A 9,374-nucleotide genomic window follows, 5' to 3' on the forward strand; every position below is an offset into this window, starting at 1 on the left:
TTCCATGTAGCGATCTGCAGTATATTAAAAATTTCAAAAGCCTTTTAGTATTAACGTGTGTCCTTTTTCCTTCATTTTACATACTATCCGCGATGGCTGCGCCTCTGAATTCCGCAATGAAGAATGAAGAATTTACTCTACTTACTTTACTCTACTTTACTTTACTAATTTTTACCATAATGAAGAATTTATTCTACTTAAACTTTCAAATTTATAAGCCGAATTACAAGACAATCATTCCTATAAAAAATTAATTTAAAAAAAAATTATTTTGGAATTTAGAAAAAGCTGGTTGGTTCATTAAGTATTTTCATTCTACTTTGTCTAATTGCATCTTCGTTTGTTGCTTCTTCCTTCAGAAGAGCGGCACATTTAATATTCAAGGGGCACAACAGTAATATTTGTACTTAGAGGTTGAATCCGATCAAGAGGGGGGGGGGGTATTATTTTTCATTTGTCTCGTGCTTTCCTTTATCAAGTTCACATCATTCCCTTGTCAAGAACTAAAAAATAAACTAATGGAATTAGCTTGATTTTCACTACAACAATTAAAAATAATGTTGCAAATCGTTAAATAATAATTGAGATAATATTAATACTTTATCAAGAATAATCTTCCTGGTAACTTCCTTACTTTCATTTCGTGATTACGGTATTTGTAAACAGGCAGCTTTTGTTTAGATTTATGCAAACGTGGTCTGCACAGTCTTGAGTCATATTAAGCAAGTAAAAACATTTTCACAAGTTTGCTAATGCTAATTTTAAATTTATTAAAATATGGAATGAAACCCTCTTCAAGAAGGACATCCCAGCCGCGCTGCCTGGGGCCTCAAAATGTCTTGATTAGCCACAGCGTGGACCATTCGGTTTTCAGGGCTGTGCGAACTTTCAGAATGTACTACAGCCCCATTTTGATTTTTGGTTCTGTTTTGTAACATCTGTTTTAAACTTTCCTGTGGTGAGATTCCTGCACATATGAATGAATCGTAATCATTGAATAGTAATTTTTATAAATACCCAATCCATTTGTATTCCAAATTTCATTGAAATCTTTCCAATATTTCTGGGGCCCATCTTAGTTTTTCTTAAATATCTTTAAAACACTTCCGTTTTCACACTACATATTTAGATGAAATTAAAGAGCGTAAAATTTCTTGCATTTTCTTGCTTTTATTTTGCTTCGAATTTTAATATTTTTGAAGATAATGGTTCCAAACGAAACATCATTTGCTATCTTTTTATTAATTTTTTTAAACTTTACTTTGTTTAAAAACAATTCTCAGACACCTTAAATTTTTGCGATTTTCATCTACTAAACGTCGTTTGGGGCCCTATGTTGTGTGGTGATTTTCTAACCTCTTGATTCCTACTGTCACCTCCTGAATTTCTCGGTCGAATTCGGGACCCCCCTCCCTTCTGTCTCTCTGTACGTGTGTGTGTATATATATATATATATATATATATATATATATATATATATATATATATATATATATATATATATATATATATATATATATATATATATATATATATATATATATATATATATATATATATATATATATATCCTACGGATGTTAGCTCTCAGCTAGCCACTTTCACAAACGAGCGGCAAATCGCTTGATGCCATTCCGACTTTCCAGCCGACTAACGTTAGTAAATCTGAAGTTAAGTTCAAAAAGATCGTTAAGATCGATCTTTATTATCTACTTTCCATTTTTGTTTAGCCTTGTTACAATATGCACTTAGGTTTTGTATTTATATTATTTTATTATTGCGTATTTTTGTAACTCCATTTTTTGTTGCTTTTCCGTCTCCAAAATTTTGATATATATATATCGTCTTATTTCTTAAGACTGAAGATGGATAAAACAGATAAAATGATAAATAATTTTAAATTATTCATTTACTGCTAGATGTGATCTCTGGTGTTGAATGAGTGGTTTAATAATTCGTTGATTGAACCCGTCATTGAATTTTGTGGCTTTTTAACCTAAACTTGCGACACTCTATGGGAAAGCTCATTTCTGCTGCATCCTCGTCGATCTGACCTTTATGACTTTCAGAGGCAGCGGGAGAGCTTTAAACCTTCAAATCCATCTTCGTCTTTTGGCTTGCTATCAGGAATTTTTCAAAATGATCGAACGCAACTTTAAACAACCGTCCCCCCGTAGAAGTGTACACCACGGCACGTGCGCTGCTGATGCATCAATCTTGTCAACGGTAACGTGAGCCGCGGTCATTGTTATTGGGTTGGTCGGGATAAACATCAGCTCTGCTGCAAACTGTTTGATAAGCAAATTGTTTCGGCTTTTATCAATCGAATTCTTGAGTCCTCCACTCGCGCTCTAAATATAAAAGAACTCCTGGGCGCAAGGAGTCTTGATGATGCCCATTTATTGACCCAGAGATAAAGTTATGAAATCTGTGGTAAGTGTGACCAGTATAAATTATTTTTAAATTTTTTTATTCAGCTTGACTTGCTTTATGTTTGTAAAGATGAAATTTTTCAATCTATTTTGTCTCTTTTTACCGATTCGCTAGAAATGACATTGGATATTGGATTTGCTAGAATAGTATTCTTGAAACGGTATTGGATGATCTCAATGACAATATTTTAGTTCAATTTTCGGAATATAATTAAAATTCAATTGATTAATTAAATTTTAATAATGCACCAGATGCGCCATCTGGTGGTAAATTTGAGATAAATATGATTTCAAAATAATCCATAATATTTTTGATCATGAATTATAATTTAAAAATCACGAGGTAGAAAATAATTAAGAAATAAAAAAAAATATTTTATAGTACACTAGTAAAGACGCGCTTTTACAAATTGCTTTCATTGAAGCAAACTCTCTGAGCTATTATTTTTCTGTGAATGAGTCATTGTACTTTTGAAGTCAAAAGTGTGACCAGCAGCGAATATTTGGGGGACCTAATCAACGAAAATTGAAATGGAAGTATAAATATAGGTTTTAAAATTTGTTTTTTAATCACATGGTTTTCATTTAACTGCATTTCCCCGCAAGGTAACACATTAAAATAAGAACCTATTATTCTTTAAAAAAAGTTTGGATTTTTTTTCTTTTTGACGATAATATAATACAACTAATATTCGATATATATATATATAGTGCGTGGCGTTTGAGAAAAAAATACTCAATGACTAGACACTGATTTCAAAATCTACAATAAGAGTTCATTATTTTATTCGAGATTAAAAGCCTTAAGAATATTTTATCTGTCTGTGTAGATATTAAACTTCTAATCACAATGAATACATTATTATATTCATAGATTCCATATAATACAATATTATGCAAATTCCCTAACAAATAATGTAAATACATTTCGTCAAAACTATAATTTAAATCAATTTTAATAATAGATATGATTGTAGCTATAAAACAGCAAGCTTTTCGCTAAACATTCAAATCAGGTAAGAAATGTTGGAAAAATGTAAATAAATTTAGATTTAAATCGTTAAGCTATTACATTTAATTTTATGATAAAACTTAAATCGTGGTCTTTGGTCAATCTAAAAATGGATTTGTATCTAATAAATGAGGAAGACAAGCAATGGCAATTTCTATTTATTTCTCAATTCATTTCTGAAAGAATTTTTAATGAAAAAATAATAATCAATGTAAACACAAACACATGAAGTGAATATCTTTATCTATAAATCTTTTTAATGTCTAATTTTGTATTTATTAAAATGAAGGTAAACTTTTATGAATAAGAATGAATCTACAAATAGGAGGCGAGAAAGCTAACAATGGTAAATTCAAGGGGAGTGTCTTCATAATTCATTCCATTAGAAAACTGGAAAATTTTAGTCTGAAAAAGTTTATAATTTAAATACTTAAATTATATTTTATTTGTTTGTTTCTTCTGATCACGTGCAGAAATGGATGTTTCTAAAAAACGAGCTGCGGATTCGGCATTCTTGTCAGACTGCTCATTCCGCGCTTGGGATGGTATCCTGCAGAATAAAACTATAAAACCTCAGGAAAGAATCTTTTAATATGTGTCTAAAATCTTAAAAATCATTGGTTGACTATGACTATTAAATGATTTTAAAGACTAAAAGAATCAATGTAAACAAGGAAGTTTTCACTACCTCTATTTAAAATCTCCCATAAAGCATGCAAAATGCAATGTTCTTAGCAGTAAACGAAAGAAAAAATATGAAGTTGAAAACATGAAAATTTGTATGAAAAAATAAAACCACAATAAATGAAGCATAGCTTAGATTCATCTGAATAAATAGGTATGAAAGATAGATACTGAGACCTGTGCTCAAGGAATAATTTTTTATAAATAATATCTGCGTAGTCCGATTTGCTGAAGTTTTCAAAAGAATTAAGAAAATGAAAAGTTTGAGTTTCCATAAAGGAATACTGTTAAATGGATGTGGGGAAATTTCTAGATGGTTCATGTTTTAGTCTAATAAGATAGTGTACATCCTGTTAATGACTTTGTTCAAATGACTTTCTAACCTCTTGCAAATAAATCAGAAAAGGACAATGTTTAAAATAGTAATATACTATTAATTAATTTCTAGAAAAATAGTAATTTCTAGAATATTTAAGGTCTTCTCACATGTTTTTTGAGAAAAAGATGTGAGAAGGCCTTAAATATTTGGTGGAATTGAAATGTTAGCTTTTTGTCAAAAATGATTCCTAAGAAACGAATTTCGCTTTGTTTGCCTCTGAAAAGTACGGAAGACGTGGGTTAGAGTCGCGTTAAGAACCCACTATCCCGATAGCCTGAGAAAGCCTAAAAATTCGCATGCAGCCTATTCGCATCTAAGAATGGAAGCAAGATACTGAACATTTTACATTTGAAAACTTAATTTTGGAACATTTTTGAAAAGAAATTACGAATATGAAATTATTTAATTAAATTTATTTCTGTTAATCATTAATTAATGTTCTTCTTTTTTAATTCCATGCTTATATACATCCCAGAAGAATAAAATTTTTGTTCATAAATGGGGATAGGATTAAGGAGCCTTGCTTTGAGATACCCCCATGACATTTTTGAAAGTCATCTCTGAGAATACAGAATAATAAACACTGTTGCAGACAAAGGATATCGAATGCCATGGAGATAACATAAATTTATCATCAGAGTGTTCTTCTCTCGAAAACAATAGTTTTCTAGATCACAAAATGAGAAACGGTTTATTAGTGGACTATTCAAGCAGTGGATTGACTGATGATCAGTCCACTGATCGCCTGTTTAGGGTTATAAAACCATCTTTGGAAGTGCTTTGCCTGACTTCCATGAATAACGAACCGAAGCTAAAATAAGGGGGAAATTCATTTTAGCAACACGAATAGATGTTGAAAAAAAATATGAATTGACAAAAAAAAGAGACCTTTTATCTTTTACAATGAACAAAAGCATTAGAAAATCAAACGACATGTAAAAGAAAGTCTTTTGATTGGATATTTGGAAACCTGTGGTAAAGCGCCTAATGAGTCCCACAAAATTTCTTTAGCTGAAAGCTGCTGTGGAAGAAGAGTGGCAAAAGATCCCTTAAGATATGTTGGATAGTTCAATCCCATCCGTGCCCATTGCACCCAGATCGTTGAGGTACTCTCTTCTACGTTTTTTTCCCATTCCTACAAATAAATATGCGTCTTGCCATTCAGTCATCGGGTTTGCATGGACAAATAACCGACTGCCGTTTCCTTTCTTAATGCTGTTTTTAATTTTTAAAAAGCTTCTTCTTCTTCTTTTTTTTTTCTTCTTTTTTTTTTTCATCTTTTTTTTTTTTTCTTCTTTTTATATTTACTTTAAAATATCCCTATTGTAATGATCAAGGTAGATAAAGGAATGTAAGCAAAAAAGAAAGAATGAAAGAAATATTCTGATATTTACAGTTTTCATATCTAAACTTCGGAGGAGGGAAGGGTGCTTTGGCTAGTGGGAATTATGGAGGTATACTTAAGACTTATATGGAAAGATGGGTGCAAATGCTAAATTGTTGTAGAACAATATTTTGGAACCTGATGATTTCGTTTATTGAAAACGTTGATTTGATACGCATTTTTTTTCTATGCTTACAGGTGGTTATATGTTTTCTTCTACTAGTAGTCGGCGTCCAGTGCAGGCCCTGGCTCTTTCCCTGGTGGATGCTGCCGTATTACTCGGGTATCGAGGACGAGTATGCTGCGTCATTAGGGGGAGCTCCGGTTGGCCTCTACAGCAGACGGAAAGGAGGAGGGTTCTTTGGCGAGAGATCTGAAATATCCGGTGTTTCTCTGGGTGGTGCAAAAGTTGGACTCTATGGAAGAGAGCGACCCTCTTTTCTTAGGAGATGGCCTCTCCTGGGATGATAAAAAAATGGTAATTGTTTTCCCTCGGGAGGACTTAAGATCTAGCAAACTCATAAGACCCACATATTCATATCAATAGCACTATTCCTATCCATTCCCTCCTTCGCATGATACAATCTACAAGATTGGTCTTTGTTTCCTCTAGATTAGTTCAAAATGAAGATGTCAATAAAGATTAAATATTTTAAACTTAGTTTAATAAAAATAGTTCCTATATTTTTCGTCAGTTGCTTGACTACTGTTTTAAATAACTTCATAATTTCAATCTGCAGTAAGCGCAATCGGAGAATAGGCCGTGAGTGACAACCCTTACCTTTCAGCAAGGTCAACGGAAGCAGGATAAATAATTTCCTCCTTCCTACTGCCCCCCTCCCTTTTGAATTCCAGAAGAAGTATTCGTGAATTTCTTCTACTTTCGACTCTAAATGGATCTGGATGGGAAAATACAGATACTTTTCACAAAGAGATTTCTTCAGAAATTGGACAGAAATCTTCAAACTGAATGAAAAGGTCTTATACAATTTTCTTGCTAGTTATTCAGAGATTGACAGACTTTCTACAGATTGATTTTGTCTAAAACTTGATTGTAAAAAAAATCGCCACATTTTGAGAAAAGGTCGTATTCGAAATGTCATACTTGTAACTCTTTGTTATTTTTTAACTATTCTCACAAACAGACGTGGCATAACAATTTTTTAAAATGTATTTTTGAATTCCTTTGAAGCTCATCAAAACCTCATCAAAATCGAAATTGAGGTTTTGAAAGCTCATCAAAACCTCAATTTCGATTTTTATTAAAAAATAACTATAATATTTTCTCTTTGTATATTTCGCGTATGGGAAAGAAAAAAATTACATTCGACTTTTTAATGTTAAAAAACGAGTGAGTTCTTTAATTTTTTTTCCTAAAACAGAAATCTCTATCTCTACTTATAATAAAGATGAATGTGAGTGTGCGTATGTCTGTTGTTGTTGTTCTTCTACAGAGCAGATTGTTTGGCCCACAGCTACCAGATTTGGCACATATATAGCTTGGAGGTCGGGAAACCGCAGTGTCGAGTAATTTTTTGAATTCTTAGTTAGAATCTTAATTAATTAAAAATTAATTTAATTAAATTTCGGCATTTTTTCCGAAAATATTACAGAACAAAGTGGATCTTTATATTATTTTAAAGCACAAAAAATATCTTTTTAATGACATTATTGTTTTAACCTATAAATTAAATTTCTGTTTTCAATGAATTTTTCAGCATGAATTTTTCAGCAATTTATTTCGCGCAAAATTAAAATAAAATTTAGCTTGCACAAGCCAGTTATGAGTGCATGGGAAAGATTAGCTTTTATCAGTTCGTTGTCATCACGTTGACAAAAGTTCCAATTGAATAAGATTAAATCTAGATTAAGACTTAATGCTAACTAAACCTCGGCACGTGTTTGGAAAATAAATTTCAAAGGGGATATTTTCTAAAAAATGAATACGAGAAAAAGTTTTCTTTGGTGATTTAAAATAGCGATATTATTTATTAAGTTATTTTCGATGCATATATTCTTTAATATATACAAGATATTTTTAGATAGATAAAATAGATACTTACTTATCAGAGCCAACAGTTAATTTGCAAAATTTTAATAATTGACACATAAATCTAATAAAAATGGTCTAAATGAAATAGATAATTATATTTTATGTAGTTTGAATCAATGAATGTTCTGATGAGTTGCGAATGTTTAATTTTTATACAGATCCTCTGTTCTGAAAGTCATTTTTAATAAAATATTCTTGAAACTCTTAAAGAAAGTTCCACTCTTTTACAATTAAAACTTATTGTGTTATGAAATTTAAATGCCTCTATTCTATAGAAACACCCCATTTTTGACCTCTCCATGGAGCATCTTCAAGAGAATACGCCATTCTGAACTTGGACGTTCCCAAAGACTGATTGTCTAAAATAAAGAAATTATTAATTGTCCTAACGTAATGATATTTAAAGCTTTAGAACTCAGTTAGGATTGATTTTAGAAGACTGAGTGTTAGATAATTTGACTGAGTCAAGATAATTTTATTGATTATGATTTATAGGATCGATGAATTGTATACAATTTAGACTTCATGATTTTTTTCAGAAGTACATTCAATGATTGAAATTGAATAAAATAAAACTGAATTTTAGGAAAGTCAGAAAAATTTTATATTGAATAATTCTTGGAAAATATTGCATGAATTACAAAAAAGAATTCTGTGATCCACTTAAGACTACAGTACTGAAGGATTCTATTTTCTGTAGTTAATTTTAAAAAATATGCTTAGTTTCAGCAAAACTAGTTATTAAAGTTTTATCTCTTCGATTTCAAATTCGAATTTATATATTAGGGGGGCTGACATCAACTTAGAGAGGTATATAGTACACTGTACTGAATATTGTAAGGCTTCAGAATTTGAAGCTTAAAAATATTTTGCTGAAGAAGAGATTAAGAGGCCAAGGTTTATAAATATTTAATTGAAAATTTTAGAAAGCATTACTCCTAGCGAACCAGCTGGTCGTCATAGTCGACTAGTTAAGAATAAATGTTTATTTATGCGATGGTATTTATAAATAAAAATCGGTTAAACTTCCTTTAAAATCTGTAGCAAATTTTCTGATTCTATAGTAAAATACTTTGAAAGAAGCATAAACGAAGTTTTTTTTCCAGGAAAACTGAAGTTCATCGTGTAAGAAGCTCATCGGAGAAGATGACAGAGCTGAAGAAAACAGCGAATTTGTAAATTGAAACATTTCATCGAGTTTGTAATAAATTTTGAAATGAAAATATTTTTTTTTCTTTGTCTACAAAAATTCTTACTTATTTTAATTTTGGAATAAAATTTAAATAATTTTATTCGAAATTTCAACGCGAATATTATTATTTTAATACATTTTTATTTTACTTGAATTGTTTCCAGTTTGTAGGAATGGAATTTTGTTTCCACTTATTTCCTAATGTTTTACAGTTTCGAAAATTTGTGTTCTTGTATGT

The 9,374-nt window shown here is 30.7% G+C and overlaps 1 long non-coding RNA gene across 1 annotated transcript; it reads left to right on the forward strand.

Annotated features, from left to right (window-relative positions):
- The first annotated feature begins 2,239 nt into the window (after positions 1-2,239).
- On the forward strand, positions 2,240-9,166 carry LOC129972943 (uncharacterized). Its single transcript, XR_008784915.1, has 3 exons — positions 2,240-2,433; positions 6,090-6,369; positions 9,051-9,166. It is a non-coding gene; the product is annotated as an uncharacterized LOC129972943 (long non-coding RNA).
- Positions 9,167-9,374: the final 208 nt, after the last annotated feature.

This window comes from Argiope bruennichi, chromosome 6 (genome assembly GCF_947563725.1).
Source record: "Argiope bruennichi chromosome 6, qqArgBrue1.1, whole genome shotgun sequence".
NCBI lineage: Eukaryota > Metazoa > Arthropoda > Arachnida > Araneae > Araneidae > Argiope > Argiope bruennichi.